The sequence below is a fragment of the Epargyreus clarus genome, unplaced genomic scaffold (genome assembly GCF_041222505.1).
Source record: "Epargyreus clarus isolate Ecla_fem2 unplaced genomic scaffold, WU_Ecla_fem_2.2 ptg000004l, whole genome shotgun sequence".
Taxonomy (NCBI): Eukaryota; Metazoa; Arthropoda; class Insecta; order Lepidoptera; family Hesperiidae; genus Epargyreus; species Epargyreus clarus.
Window position 1 is genome coordinate 4,592,397 of NW_027332212.1, and position 17,044 is coordinate 4,609,440.

At 36.2% G+C, this 17,044-nt stretch overlaps 1 protein-coding gene across 7 annotated transcripts in view; it reads left to right on the forward strand.

Annotated features, from left to right (window-relative positions):
- Pgant9 (polypeptide N-acetylgalactosaminyltransferase 9) overlaps positions 1-17,044 on the forward strand; it is a 227,913-nt gene that overhangs the window by 188,216 nt on the left and 22,653 nt on the right. The window lies entirely within an intron of this gene.

Below are 17,044 nucleotides of genomic sequence, written 5' to 3' on the forward strand. Positions count from 1 at the left end.
TGACCTACTTTTGGAAAAGCTTCTACCATTTTACCCATTATTAGCCCATTGCGTTAGCCAAGTGCAAAATAGCAGACTACACACACCTTTGGATAAGTAACGGTACATATATTTTCCACTATATTTTCCTTCCTTGTTCTCTCAGCTGAAAATAGGCTATTAGTAATTGTTTTAATTACATTTGGAAATTATTTTCCCAGGCTGTATGTTACTCATGACTAACTAATTCAATACAGAATTTAGTAAAAAAATATAGAAAGAATCCCTTTCCCTTATATTTACTTAATTTCACTGTTTAAGAATTAACGCATTAGCTTCTTTATTTCTTTATCTTTTGATATGCTCTTTTATTCAATCTCTCTGTTCTATATTAATTTGCTAAGAATTTCACCCACCAATTATTTGTCGTATGTTAATAGAGGCATGTAATAACTGTACTATTATTACATAACATCGGTACACATTACCGCGCGAACCGTTATTGACTAAATTACTCGAAGTCGGTCACAAACAGACCATCACTAATCGTGTTGAATCGTGTTATCTCGAACTATTTGCTGGTAATGTGTTCACGATCGATCTGCCTGATTTAATCGTTCCTGTAAGTTGTGTAATTAGGATAGGAACTTTAATAGTATCATCCATGTTGGTATAGTGGATTTTCTTAAGATATATGTTCATGTTATCATTCAATTTTTTTGCTTAAACTAATAGAACTGAAGACCTAAATGATTTTAAAATGGTTTAGAATTGTTCTAATACTTACTGATAAACTTAAATGAGACTTTGTTTTATTGTACTTATACCTTCTATTACTATCCTGGCAGTCGTTATGTTCTCTATTTTTAATGCTAACTGTTGTAAATTCTCGGATACATAGAATATGGGTTTGTGGTAGAGCTTAATACATAATGTTATAATAATTTAACGTAATTACTATATTTCTTCCATTGCACATCGTTCATTCGCATGCCGTTTGTCCAAGTTTTTATTAAACATTAATAAGCTAGGTATCAGTGCTGCAACCCCTTATAAATTGCACCAACTAATAAAATTTGATAAACCTGTATTATTCACTCCATACTGTTATCATAATCATCTCATATTTATTGTTGTTGTCTTATGGTTTACTTTTATTACTTGTAATACGACTTCAAATGTTACTATGTATTTTATTAGCATTTTGAACAATGCACTTGTTAATATAAATAACCCGAATAATATTTCCATCAATAGTTGTCTCGCTATCAGGTCATCGGCTCACGGACAGGATGACAGCGGTTATTCCATTACTTTGAAATTCGCTTTTATTACATTTAAATTTAGTTTGATGCGTTCATATGGCCGCATCACGTCGGCCCCGTCATTGAGAATGTCGACGAAATTGATTAAAAGTCATAATAGTACATCCTCGCCTTTGTTTCACATCCAATTATTGTCTACTTTTCATATAATCGAATTTTCATTGTCAGTTCTTAATATAATAACATTGTGCTTAAACAATATGCTTCTGTTTGTAAATTTTGTACAGATTTTAAGTTAAATTTAATTTTTGTGTCCCTGATATACCAAATAATTGTCAATATCCATACTTTGGTAGGTAAATATTGGTGAAGATTTTTACCGGGCGTTGATAGTCGATATTTTAATTCGATCAGTTTGTGTCACGGCTTGACCTAAATGAGACTTAGCTGTTTCAACCTCTATTTTATGATGACGCGATAAGCCTTTGGTTCTAATACATTGTAATTTTACTGTTTAAATAACATACTGCATACCATATTCACATTACATACAACTCCACTAAATAATTGCTCGGGTGCATTATAAGAATATTTTCTAATTCGCTATAAGCTACAATCACCTGTGCTACTGAGGCATTTGCGGTCTAACGTATCCAGTGATTTTCATCGTGTACATCGTCCAGTGAAAGAAGACCCTCAACAACCTGCCACATTAGAGACTGCTTAAGTGTTTTATGAGACATGTGGGACCTTAGTAAACTGGTCGTAAACAGATGGTATAACAGCATCACGTGGAACGTTGCCATTTCCAGGATGCCAACGGTTTTCAATGGGACCGTTGCGGTCAGCGCGTTCCACTGCACTGGATTCGCGGCTCGCTTTAGTCTACCCGTTGGATGGTCAACGGCGTGTGTTCATTTGTTATCATCAATTAGTTAATGTTATACCTATTTACTTTGTTGTGAATACAAAATTTATTTGGTTAATCGGAGATTACTCTATTAGATTAAAATGGGTTGTTCCTGTTTTAACTATACCTAAAACAATGTTACAAACTTACATTTTGGTTCTGTTTTTCTTTAAATTTGTAGCATACGTTAATTAATACGACATACCGACTACCTGATGGAATGGAACATTGTCATCGTTGCCTATTGAATTTTGTAATGTCATACGAGTGGTTAATGTATTGCTATCTCGAAGAAATGCTCTTTTAGTATAATTCTTAAAAGCTTCGTGATTTTTAGAATCATATATAAGTAAGTACTTAAGTAAACAAATTTGTTTCAGCATTGATAATGGAAATATCCAATCATCTGGATGTATGTATATGAAGATACACGCGATACGATGTACGATATGTATACGGAAGGTAACATATTAGATGTGAACATTTAGACAAACATCAAGAAGATGAACACGTTACGAATAAGGAAAATCCTTTGCACGATGACATAACATTTTAAGCGCTGCCACGTCTAATTCCCTTTCACTAACTCCATGTGCTTACTTACGAGAAGTGTATATATGTAGACAGGGCCGGATTCGGAAGTCTGGAGGCACTGGGTCAACGAAGAAGCGGGGGCCCCTAATTATTTTCCGAATACAAGGATATTCTTTTCCATTCGAGCTTTTCATTTCTGATAAATAATATTTTTTCAACAAAGAATATAGTAATTAGATAAGAGTAAATTTTGTCGGTAAAATGCGAAAAAAATATTTTGGAATATTAAAAAAAAAAACATGTTGCTGTCATGTCGAAATTTGGATGTTTTTATCTCAGTTGTGGGGGGGCCTCTCTTGCGCGGGTCGTAACTTCGTCTGCCCTTCCTCAAGTCCGGCCCTGGATGTAGGAAACATCACCAATGATGATCGGTAGACAGGCGTGCGTCACGCGAGTCACGTAGTGTTGCCATTAGATTATATTATCCAAGGTCACGACTCGTCTGCTCACGGAACTATCAAGGTTGCATCTTAAACCAACCGATTTGTGAGAAATTGACGTAATTGCAGAAGCTTAACACGTTGTTGAGCAGTCTTTTTCAAAGTTGGCAATGACGCCCTTACTAAAGTACAGGGAAAATTCAAGGATGTATTAAAGCAATTTATGAAACGATAGGTGATTTGTGTTTCATTTTCTTTTCTTAAAATTTGATTTTGAAATTAAAAGTAATACGATGTCAATCTATTCGTACTAATTTCTGTCCTATTCGATTAGCCTGTCTGAAATTGTACTGTTTGAAAATATTGGAAAACTAGAAAATTGTATATTATTAAAGCATAGTTAACTTAGTTTGGGAATCGCTGTTGTTATCAAAGCATTAGGTGGGGATTGTAATTGCATCGTGAACTTGTCAGTGGTTAAGTCAATCACGTAATTGGTCACGCTTTTAAAAGTTTAATAGAATTACGAGTATGTGCTAGAATACTTCTTTTAACTCATGTTTAGGTTAATTGAAGTCATTAAAATTGCTTAATGATAGCATATGTGATGTGAAGGGCTCAAAGTCCCAAGCGTGCAATAGTCCCGTGACTTGGGTCGATTGTACCGACCTTCAAATATTTACCACGTTTCCATGGAAAATACGATAGGCCATCTGTTCCATTTATTATTCTGGGCACTATACATAGACAAGATTGACCCACTGCTTGGCACCTCCCACAATGATGGGGGTGTTTTTCATAGTCCACTGCGCTGGTTTGAGAACTTTTTTGAACATTCAGGCGCTTAGGATTCCTATGTGCCGTTTTCCCTAACCGTTTCATCAAATGATAATTAATTTCTAATACGCACATAAGTTACAAAATCCTTGGTCTCAAATCTTAGACCGTTCGGTTGAGAGGCTGAGACTCAACCACTAGACTATCACGACTTATCTTTACAACGTATCCGTTTTTTAAACTTACCAATATGAATAAAAAACTAGTTTCAATTTCCTGATCGTATCCAACTCAGAGTCAGTACTTCATAGAAATCTTGTTTCCTAAGCAGAAAATCGCTCCGGTATCAATTTAAAGACGTCAATCCTATCAGTATCCCAAAGAGAAACGTTCATAAAACGAACTGCAATTTCTATCGTTAACTGAAATATTTTTGCGTCAATATTTTACTTAGTCTACGCCTGATCGTTCCCCGAGGCGCCATATTCGAGCCGCACCAGGGCAGCATTATCGAGGCATGTGGCTACATTACGTATAAAATACTGATACGTTTATTTTCATAGCTTTAACAGAGATTTTTGGGATGCTATAGCGTTGGTAGTCATTGTGGAGTATATAATGATATTATACAGTCATTGTCACCGTTTGGATGTGCCCGGGTGACTTGTAAAGTCTTCTCTAAAGGTGGGTACACACTGCTGTAACATAACATGTAATGTAACAGAATTCCCATAGTGTAGACGTCTTTTGCGCACGAACCGTGCACACTACGCGCGCGAACAATTATTTCAACTCGTGCGCGCTGTGATCCGCCATTTGTCGGTTTTTTCGCCGAACACAAAGGGGCGCGCAGTGTGCGCGTAGCGCTAGTGTGGACGGCTCGTGTGTGTCTGTACTGCGGAATGGTACTGTCTTCGTTGTTCTCTACAGACTCAGCTATTTTCGCCGCGTGCATGCCGGAAACAAATGCGAATGGGTACATGCTCAAAACGTGCGCGCGCTGCGTCCACACTTATGAAATGCTCCTTTCCTGTTACATCGCTTGTTACGTTACAGCAGTCTGTACCCATCTTTAGAGTCATTAGGGTTCTGATACACGCACGGGCCAACTTTGGTTACAGATACACATGTTGCTACCTCTGAGAGCTGAATTGAAATACCTAGTGGTGAGGTAGAGTCCTTTAAACTACAACGAGGTGAGAGGATATTTTTACAAACTTATGTTATTATTAGGCAGAAATTGGCGACACTATGGAAAAACCGCAGTAGGACCCTGAAAATGTCTACTACTAACTAAAACTAATTAATACTAACTAAACTAAAATAGATAAATAATTGTATGGCTAGTTTTGAATGAAACTAAGCAAATCTATGCTAAAAAACAGTGAAGGAGCTTTGATACTCGTAATATACGAGTTTTTGGAGAGTCTGAAGGAGGAATTCATATAGGCATCACATTAACATAAATATACACACATATATCATCTCCAAACATAAACACTATCAATCACACGTGCGTCGTAACAAAACGATTACGAACGCTTGTGCAGACCGCCATTAGATCCTAGATCTGTTTACGTTCTTCTGGCTTTTATTGTTATGTGCTATTTCGGTTCTGTGGGCTATACTTTCTTTGGATATTATTTGTATTAGTTACTCGAGAATATTATGGAATTAGTGACCAAATGTCGGTAATAAATAAATTCAAAATCGCGTATCATGAGTGCCCGTTACATATTAAAAAGAATTAGGGACGTTCAAAATTATACTATTATGTTAAGCTTTGAGTTTAATCTTATATATAAAATTCTCGTGTCACAATGTTAGTTACCGTACTCCTCCGAAACAGCTTTACCGATTTTCACCAAATTTTATATGAATATTCAGTAGGTCTGAGAATCGGTCACTATCTATTATTCATACCCCTAAGTGATAAAGGTTGTTCACCCTTAGCACTTTTTTATTTATATGCAACACAGCGTTTGCCGGGTCAGCTAGATAAACTATAAGATGTTTGAAAATTTCGCAACGTTTTAAACTTAGAAGTTATATTTGAGAATAGTTTTAGACTTTTTTATATAATTACCCAGCGCTAAGGCAGTTGGACTACTTGATGAAAAGCAGTCACTGTTGCCTATGGACTTTGAAATACCAGGGGAATCGTCAACGCATCGCGGGCTTTGAAGGAGAGCTCTTTTTGTACCTTTTTCAAAGAGCCCCATGTTAGTGCTCCGGGAAAACCTCAGCAGGAAGTTCATTCAATTCTCCCTCAGTTATAGTGAGTGGCCTATGTCCATCAATGGAACATGATTTTTTTTATGATATAGGAGTAGCAGACGAGTCATGCAGTCCACCTGATGGCAAGTGGCTACTGCCGCTCAAGGACATCTGTAATCGACCCCAGATGAGATTAGATATTCCTACCTGAGGTCGAACAAAAATGCGCTGCTACCCCTGAGGACTAAGCTGGAATGCCTCGGAAAAATATGTCTCCCTTACCATACCCTTCAAATCAGAACACCGCAGCGCTTAACGTTGCTGTTATGAGGCAGAAACAGGTGTGGCGGTGGTGCCGCCGGAGTCGAAGCACAAAGGGTTTTACCATCAATGAATAATATATGTTAGAACCATATGTTGCTGTTTTGAACACAAACGTGGTTCAAGACTGCAATAAAATGGCCGTTCTGACTCGTTATAGGTCAAAGTCGTGTTTTAGTACAGTGGGTAACTTAAACGATGCTTTGTATTAATTGGGTGTTAAGTAGAGACCTTTAGAATTTGTAACTTGCGCGCTAATAACCCGGCAACGCTTTAATTGTTGGAGTTGCTTAAAAATTAAAAAAATATTTTTAATTGTTAGGTATGTATTAAAGTTACAGAATTTTTAACTTACTTCCCGTATCAAATATTTAATTTAATTTATTTTTTACTTTGTAGTAATATATACTGCCACAGTTCACAACTAGTTTTAGCGTAAAGCAGTTCTGCATTTCAGGAGAAGGATTCGGATGTCTTCCTTCATAATGAGGCGATCATGTTAGCTCTCAGGAGTGATCCTTTCGCGATCGGCTTGAGTGACCCTGTCCTATATGAAGCTGGTTGCAGATGAACTACAAGCTCGTTTTCTACTTCACCCACAAAAAGCCACATATCAGCATGATCCAGGTTTTTATTCATTTGTAAAGAACCTATATCCCGCAATGAGCCATCAGAATCATTGCAAGTATTACAATAATTCTTAAAAAAAGAAACAAAATGTTAAAGGAAGATAAAAATAATAATATGAAAGTTTTCCAAACGTTTCCTCGAGATTCACGCCAGGACAATAATCAGTTATGACGTCAGATCTTCTACAGCGTTAGAAATCCTCGTTTTCCAAAGCGGGACCACGTCTTATTGAATGAAATCACCGCGAAGTGTCCACAGACATAACAGGCGGACTGTCGGTTAGTGGCGCGAACGGAATTTATAGCGGCATTTCTGGAATTTATACCGGATCGCCGTTTGATATTTTACACTCTGACTGTACATTTTTTTATGAATAAATTTTGTTAAATAAATCAAACTTTGTTGGTTGACTTCTCGGAGTTTTATAACTTGTAGTAACATACATTTTTTTAATAGAAATGCTACATTTTCGACAAAAAGTAGCTTTGATTTGTAATCTCATTTACGTCTGTGTGAAAGTTTCATCCAGATTTTTTCGGTTAAAATAGTCCACTCGGGAGACAAATCAAAAATAACCTTTAGGGACGTGCGAAACTAAACTTGTCTTTTACAGGCGAACGAATCAAAAATAATACTTAAAGGTGGGCGAAACGATAAGTATTTATATTTTATTATCCTACAAATAAGGATCTTAGCTTAGAAATTACTTCTTACTTTGTGATTACAGACTGACAGCTAATCTTCGTTTATTATAGTATATATTATGTTTTAACCGGGCAGTTTTCGTAATTGACAAAACGCTCGTTCTATTTAAATGCAAATAGAAGCGTTCAGGTTAATTGGATAACTCGTTTTTGCAATATAATTTTTACCCATAACGCGCCAGCGATGCGTATGCCATTCGGGCCTCATAAAATATTTACAGCAACTTATAATAGGTACTCGGTGACCGTATATTAATGGTTAAAAATGTATGTCACATTAATGCTTAACTTTTAATGAGCAGTAAAATGTAGGAGATTATCGCGTAGTTAAATTTGTGAATTTTAAATCTAAGGACTTGTAAGATTAATTATTTACAGGCGTCCCTACCTATGTAGTACGACTAAGGTGCCTTATAACAACATTGTCAAAACCTATAGTGTCTTGCTGTAAATAATAAGGATGAAACAATTTCACGAGTAATTCTAAATTACGTCGGTTATTTAATCAGTTTTATTATTTTCTATCGTTCAAAACTTTTAAAAGCGTAATATTTGATACGTTGATTATTTATACCGGGATTTTGTCATCAGGGATAGCCACGCACATGCGAGTACATGCGCCTGGTTTCAGTTACGGCTCCAATATTTTTGTAAATTATAAGCAAATCGAACCATATGGTTTATGACAAGTGTTAAAAAATGACTACTCAATCTAAACTAAACTTTGCGCTCAATCTAAACTAAACTCGTTTGTTTCTCCAGTTGCACTAACAAACAGGCTACCTTGCACCCCGAAATATTTAAACTATTCCGTAAAAATACAAGCTAAACGACCTCTAGCAACAACCCGTAGCGAATAACTTGTAATTATTGCGGTGGCATTTGCGTTGTTGATGCACTGGGCTCAATTAAGCCGTTGTCTGCACACGTCGAGTTGCAACGATTCATTGTGGCGTCCCTGCGGTCTCATTAAACGGCCGACTGGCCGTGTTAAGGCCGATTGTGTGTTTTGCGTGCGTGCATTGTGTGCAGTGCGCCTTATTTTTGCGGACAATTTAATGCGGTGCACGTGTAGCGGTTTGGTACGCTACTGTTAACGTGTAGTATGTAATACAAGACAAAATATGTCTAATAACAACAGTTGACTGGTGCAGAATGCCAATAGAAATTAAATTCGCACTTTGTAATCCCTAAATTTACAATAAAGTATAAACAAATAAATAGTAGTAACAGCTTTGAAAGGTAAAAAATAAAGATTGATAAGTGGTAAAAAATGACTACTCAATCTCTGCTGAAGTTCACTCCCATTTGTTATTCCAATTTCATTAATAATTAAAAAATTTAAACAATTACGTAAAAATACGAACAAAACGACCTCCAGCAATGACCTGTAGCGAGCGAATAACTTGTAATTATTGCGGTGGCATTTGCGTTGTTGATGCACTGGGCTCAATTAAGCCGTTGTCTGCACACGTCGAGTTGCAACGATTCATTGTGGCGTTCCTGCGGTCTCATTAAACGGCCGACTGGCCGTGTTAAGGCCGATTGTGTGTTTTGCGTGCGTGCATTGTGTGCAGTGCGCCTTATTTTTGCGGACAATTTAATGCGGTACACGTGTAGCGGTTTGATATGCTACTGTTAACGTGTAGTTGGTGTGTGTATGAACGTTTCGTGTATATTAAATTGATACAAATATTTGTTCTTGAATTTTAAAGAATAAATATTATGATTTTCTTTTAAATTGCTCCACATAAATCACATTCAAATATATTTTATGTTCTTAAATTTGTAAGAACAATGTTTTGCATTGTATAAATAATAGTTTTTGCAGGTGGGACAAAAAACAATGAAAACTTGGTGGGTTACCGCTTGTAGCACCTTAAAATATTACATTTTTTTAGTAGGTACGCCGTGCAGCCCAAACGGCTCGACGGATTTTAACATTATAAGGTGTGGTTGAATTTTGTAAATTGTGGGATTGACAGAGGCTTTATTTCAAAGCTGTTGGATTTTTTGTTTTATAGTAGTTTTAATTGAATTAAACCTGTATTAGAACAACTATGAACAAAACGCGAATTAACGACATTAGGCCGACATTAGATCCGCGTAAAACTGCTAGTCCGCTCTGAATATAGAAATAAATCGCGTCGCTATAGCAAATTGTATGACTACACCTGCTCGCAACATCTTCAGAGCGGACTAGTAGTTTTGCGCGAACTATGCCAATTAACACGTAACAGCAGTTTCAAAGCAATTTATTATATACGATTAACTCGATGCGTCCTTTGGTGTGCGTATTTACCTAATTATAAATGCTTTGTTTTGATACCGTCGTATTTGTACATCACAACGGCATCAAAGAGATGAAACATAGTTTATGTAATGCTATTTGTTCAACCCTCCCGATAACAATATGCCAATTAATGGTGTTTTTGTTACCGATCGATCCTCTACCCTCCATTGATGGGAAGGGTGAATTAATTATACCAATTTAATTGATAAATCGATGATACGTTATATGGTTGAAGTATACGATGCGTGCTTACCAATTTTGTGTAAAATTCAGTTCTATATATAAGGTTGTGGCAAATCAAAGTATGTATGTGCTTATCAATTGGAGATGAAAGTCAGTCGAATTATCAGGAGAAAGTGATAACAAATTAAAAATATTGTACCAAATTTAATTCAATAATTAAAAAAAAATACAGCAATGCAATAGAGTAAGAAAATAATATTCATGGCACCACCTCCCACAAAGACTACGCACATTAGGCCTACTCGTAGGTCCAAAACAGAAATTGTATTTTAGGGCTCTAATATTCGTATATTGACCTTTGTAGGTCATACCGCACCGGCGCCGATTGTCGGTAGTAGTCGCAAGTCAGCGACCGATAACAAAACGCGATCGTAAAACGGCGATTGTGTTTTGTTGTCGGTGACGATAGATAGCGATTGTCGCTGTCGACCGCAGAGTTTCACCCGCAGACCCATATCAAAACAAATAAAGTAGGTACCCTTACCATGAGTTTTTACTATTTGACAAATATGACTGTTTTGGTATTTGTTTACGTATTGGCACATACAATTTCCAAGTTCTGACACCATCCGCTAGGGGCGCTGATTGGAAATTATATGGGCAAATACGTAAACAAATACCAAAACAGTCATATTTGTCAAAACGTAAAAACTCATGGTAAGGGTACTGGTCTGTGGTTTCCCCGGTATAGTTCGCGCCAAACTGCTACACCGCTCTGAAGTTGTCACGCAAAACTACAAGCATATATTCGGTAGCAACGTAAGGGCATACAAACGCAGCTATGTAACCGTGTTCGAGAGCGGACCCCGCTAATCTCTACAATTTGCTATTCGACGCGACTCGTTTCTGTATTCAGAGCGGACTAGCAGTTTGGTGTGGACTATAGTAGCTTACTCTCGCACGTTTTCTTTTTATTTTAGGAGTAGCAGACGAGCATGCAGTCTACCTGATGGTAAGTGGCTACTGCCGCCCATGGACATCTGTAATCAACCCCAGATAGGATTAGATATTCCTACTTGAGGTCGGCCACAGATGCGCTGCTACCCCTGAGGACTAAGCTGGAACGCCTCGGAAAAGTATGTCTCCCTTACCACACCCTTCAAACCAGAACACAGCAGCGCCTAACACTGCTGTTATTAGGTAGAAATAGGTGTGGCGGTGGTGCCGCCGGAGTCGAACCACAAAGGGTTCTACCACCTTCATATGTTAACTCCCTTAAATACACTTGGCATTTTATTGTTTATGTACTTACCTGAATCAATTGAAGCGTGAAAAGATCTATGGTTACGCTTCCTCAATTGTTACAACTAGCCAACCGTTAATGACATTGCGCATGAGAATTGGTATTATATTACCTACTGTCCTGCGATCAGATGGTTTGGAAAACCTAGAACTTGATAACTATATGTTTATATAGATAGTTAATATATCTGTCTGATATTAATAACTTATGAAGAATATAAAAAGTGTCCTTAAATTATTATGATTCTAGGTAAAGTAGGCCAAAGTTTTCATGACTCAGTCTGAATTAAATTATCCGAATTTATTCCCGTTCGCATAGAAATGTTTAAGAATATTAAAACTTACATTAAAAAGTCCAAGTTCCCTTGAAATTTCAAGTCAATTCATCAAATACATTTCGAGTTCTGCAGACAGAAACATACGAAACTTGAATTTTAAAAAATCTACTAAATTTTATTGCGAGTAATATTATATCTCAGAATTTGGTGGACACACTGCCGTGCGCCTAGACATACGATGAGCTTCTAGCTATTAAAGAAATGTTAAATCTATAGACGCTATCTTATAAATATTTTCAAAAAAATTCTAAATAAGCTTTAATACGGCCCAAGAATCTTAAAACATCACTGCGCCCGCGGCACCTAGGCGTTGTAACCACGACGATCAGTATATTTAGCTTTAAATATTTCTGCCTCATAACAGCGGTGTTAAACGAAGCCGTGTTCTGTTTTGTGGATGAAGGGTGTGGTAAGGGAGACATACATTTCAGAGGCGTTCCAGCTTAGTCCTCAGAGGTAGCGGCACATCTGTGCCTGACCCCAGGTAGGAGTATCTATTCCTATCTGGGGTTGATTACAAATGTCCATGGGCGGCAGTAGCCACTTACCATCAGGTAGACTGCATGCTGGTCTGCTACTCCTATATTATAAAAAATAAATAAAAAAATATGTCCCAGATTTTGTTGGACGCACTGCGGTGCGTTAAGTGTACGAAAAGCTTACAACTATTAACCAAATATTGAATCTAATTGGGACACTAGCTTAGGTATACCTAAGCATTTTCAAAAAGGATCAAATCTAAATAAGCTTTAATACGGCCCAAGTATCTTAAAACGTCACTTCGCCCGCGGCACCTAGGCGTTGTACCCACGACGACCTATGTCTATATTTATGGTCGTTGCTCTTTACTGCACCACAACCAGTATACTATCATGTAATTTATTTTGTTGTCCCATTTGATTATACCAAGGGCGTTCGTTAACTCTAGTGCCATCCGCTCCGCAATGATAAATGTTGGCTAGGTATTATATTATGTATGCAGAATAATACGAGTATACGTTTGGATATCAGTTGAATGTTTTAGTTCATTGGGTGTTTATATTTTTAGGGTTTCGTTTTAAATCATTCGTAATAGATGGACACTTAATTTTTTAGAGTACCTAACATATAATGGTGATCGCTGTAACAACAAATGGGCTCGGGCAGAGGGTTCAATTCTTTAGCTGTATTTTGCCGGTGTCGCTATAGCCACATCTTTTTTTACCTCAGTAGTATGTAATCTGCCATGTTATGGATTCTTCAATATTTTTGAATTCAAATTTTCATTCACTTTTGCAGACGTAGCAAAGTAATCAATAGCAAAAAAAAGCTGGGTTGCTACTATTTTTACATAAAAACACTGCCAATAGTTAGAATTAGTGACAATAGTGTCACCGCATTCGAATTGAAAAGAACACAACTGCTCTCGCCTCGAAATACAAAAAAATAATAATCAAGTCGACAAGCTCTTTATGCGCCGAAACAAAACAAAAGGCCCCGCTTAGCGAGTACCCAGTAATACCCCGTACATTACGTGCACAGTTGAAAAACACAAACGACTCGTATATGGCGATGTAAAAAATTTAATTCAAAAGATTTATAACGCTTAACACGCCGAACGAAGCGCTGAGGCGGCATTTTAAAATGTCGTCTTATAAAATATTTCCTTAGCTACATTAAGGCGAAAGTATTATACGTTGAGAACACATATTACGGCTCGTGTTAGGCCGGTTGGGTGCGTGCTATTCGGTGCGTTTGCGCGACTTTGCGATTAATATTTTTTCTAATTTTTTGGCGGACTAAAATTTCTGAAGATGAACTCTTTGTTGTTCGACTCCGGCGGGACCACCGCCACACCTATTTCTGCCTCATAACAGCAGGGTAAAGCGTTGCTGAGGCCTTCCAGCTTAGTCCTCAGGGGTAGCGACGCATCTGTGATCGACCTCAGCTAGGAATACCTAATCCTATCTGGGCCACTGGGGATGATTATAGATGACCATGGACGGCAGTAACCACCTACAATCAGGTGGTCTGCATGCTCGTCTGCTACTCCTATATTATAAAAAAAAATACATTGGACATTTTTTTCGTACGAATCATTCTCAAAAATCGATATTTCGTTGAAATTTCGGGTGTCGCTCCCACGGCATCGGGTACCTTTTGAAGGTTCCCCTCTTATCAACAAAAAAAAAAGTGTGTGTGTGTCAGCTACGACGCACGATTGGAGTTTACTCCTTACGAACGATAATTATGATATATATCGAATAGAAAATACCAATTAACCGCATCCATGTGTTTTTTGGATTCTTCTTCATTATCATCCAAATCAATTTCTTGCATATTTTCAAATATTTTTTCAACTTTAATCACTTGATGATTTGTTTAATAGTACATAAAAATACACGTATCAATGCATAGAAGTACAAGAAAACTTTAAAATCAAAACATTAAAACTTGATGGTTAGGTTGCTGTTTATGTACGTTGTATATAGATGTATATATGGGCGCATGGGTATAATAGCGCCATCTAGTGGCAAGTTTTATAAATTGTAAGTTTGCAAGTTTATCAATCTATGTATTTTGGTTCCAAATATTATAATGGTAACTTAATATAATTGTTTATATTAAAGTAAATTTTAATATAATATAATTATTTATATTTAAAACAATGTTAAACGTTTTATAACTTAAAACTTAATAATTATAATTTCTTTGCCATCTATAAAATATCCTTGTTGCAATTTACGGATGCAATTTATATGAGACTCAATAAACATGTTATTATATGTAATTTGGATTGTTTCTGAATGTTTTATAATTCTAGAATTCATTTAAAACGTATTGCTAATTTTATATAACTTATTTTGAACATAATTCATTACCAATAATTCTGTAATAAATATTAAATAATACTGTTTTGATTTTGCCCGTTTATCGTTGATACATGGTGCTGATCAATAATGCATCCATTTTTATAAGTTAAATTAATATATCAGTAACTTACAAAAGCCTCTTTATGTTAAAAACTTATTTTGCTAATATTATATCTTATTCAATTGCTTACTGATTTTATATGTTACTCTTCTTTAAAAACGTTCTTAAAAGATTGTTAATCATATTATGGCGCCAATGTTCATATTTTTCACAGTGTTTATAAATGATCAAACCTATAACTTAATTTATGCAAAAATGTAAACAAATTAGTTAATGACGTTTTAATGTTTTATATATTGCTAATTATTTTTATTGTAATAATTACTTTCATATGGGATTTGAACTTACTGTATTTTAAATTAATAAAAGCACTCTTGATTCATATTTTGGTTAAAAACGCTACTTCCTTTTTGAGAGGATATGATGATTGTAATAAAAAGGAGGGATTGTAATGGATCATTAATATATTCGTATTTGGCTTATTTTAAATTATCTATGTTTTATTTGTGGCTAAAAATACTTTTAATATGTAGTCTGTGAAGCTATTTTACCGATACAACGCATTCCTTCACGTCACTAGTACAAAAAAATAAAATTATGACATTTCTATTCAGTGACTTCACTGGTGTTGCGCGTAAAGTGTGTGTTCAATATTTAAATTTGTGTTCAATATTCAAATTTGTGTTCAATATTCAAATAATTTGTATATGATAGTTCCGTAATATTAAACTAGATGGCGCTGCTAAAACAGCCGTTGAATCACGCTGTTGAGAACCTTTCGTAGATACTATAAGAGGCCCCTTGTAAATTTATTTATATATATTCAGTGGAACATATAAGTGTGTTTTTTATTCAAGTGTGGTTAGTAACAAACAACCCCTCAGCCCCCTCACCTCTCTCCGAATTCGAACCGTGTCGATATATATGTTTGTCTCTTTCTACGTTACGCCTCAACTTTTCGTGTTACACTTGATTTTACTCCTCATAAAATTTCCGTACCGGGCCTTATAACTCAAATCGTTTCTTAAGGAGTAAACTCCAAAAAGGACGGTAAAAGTTGGATGGATTGATTATTAACAATTAGATTAGTTATTAATAAGGGCCCTAAGTCGTGTACGACCCACAATAAAGACAAACAAGTAGGCATAAAGTTGAGTACTTAAAATATTTACTTAAATGGTTCAGTAAAATATACTCTAAGTAAGTATAATTTACAATAAATTTCAACCTAGAGAACAATTAGCAAAAGTATCATTAAGCTGTGTAGATTACAGTACTTATTTATATTTTGTTATCTTAATTGTCTTTTACTTTATGCGACCTAGTCTTTAACTTAAACACTTAAGCAAATTATTAAGAAGTAGGTCAAGTATTTAGCTTAAACGAATGTGTGTACACAAAATTACGAACAAACAAATAAACAAATATCATTAAAGGACCTATTTATTTAAGGATCACATTTTGTGTTTAACGTAAAATATAACATCACAATACATCTGTGAAGTTATGTATTATTTAGTAACACAAACTAGGTATCTTTTCTTATTATATAGAAATATCAAATGAGCATGCGGTGCATCTGATGGTAAGTGGCTTTTGCTGCCGCTTGCATGCCTGCTGCTTGCATGAACCTCTGTCGTCAACCCCAGGTAAGATAATAGTCCAACTTGAGGTTGGCTATAAATGCATTGCTACCCTTGAGGATTCAGTTGGACCGCCTCGGAGAAGTATGTCTACCTTACCACCCTTCCAACCGGGACCCAGCAGCACTGCTGTTATTGGTGACGGTGGTGCCTACGGAGTCGAACCATGAATGGTTCTAGCATTTTCAGGATCTGTTTGTAAAATACCTAATCGAATTTTCTTTCAATCAGGTGTCGTTAAGTCGCTCGTGTATAAAAGCCCTATTACCTTTAACAGCGGCCGTAGCGAAGTTTTTGTTTCAGTTGCATTTCCTCGGTATGACGTCGCACAAATGAAAGGTAGTGGAGTGGAGGAAGCAATTTAAGTCACCCTTGGTTGCTCGTGACTCCCGCGAGAGGGCGCTTTGATGGAAATTCATTAAATGCCGTAAGCTTGAAATAAATGAAGACCGATATGTATGTGTATGGTTGTACTTAAGTGTGTGTGTATACTTTGCAATATTTACGTAACGTTTTCAGGTCACGCTGGTTTGGTTATTATGGGGTGTAATTTTGAGAGGCTTACTGAAAATACTTTCGTGTAATAATTTCAGAC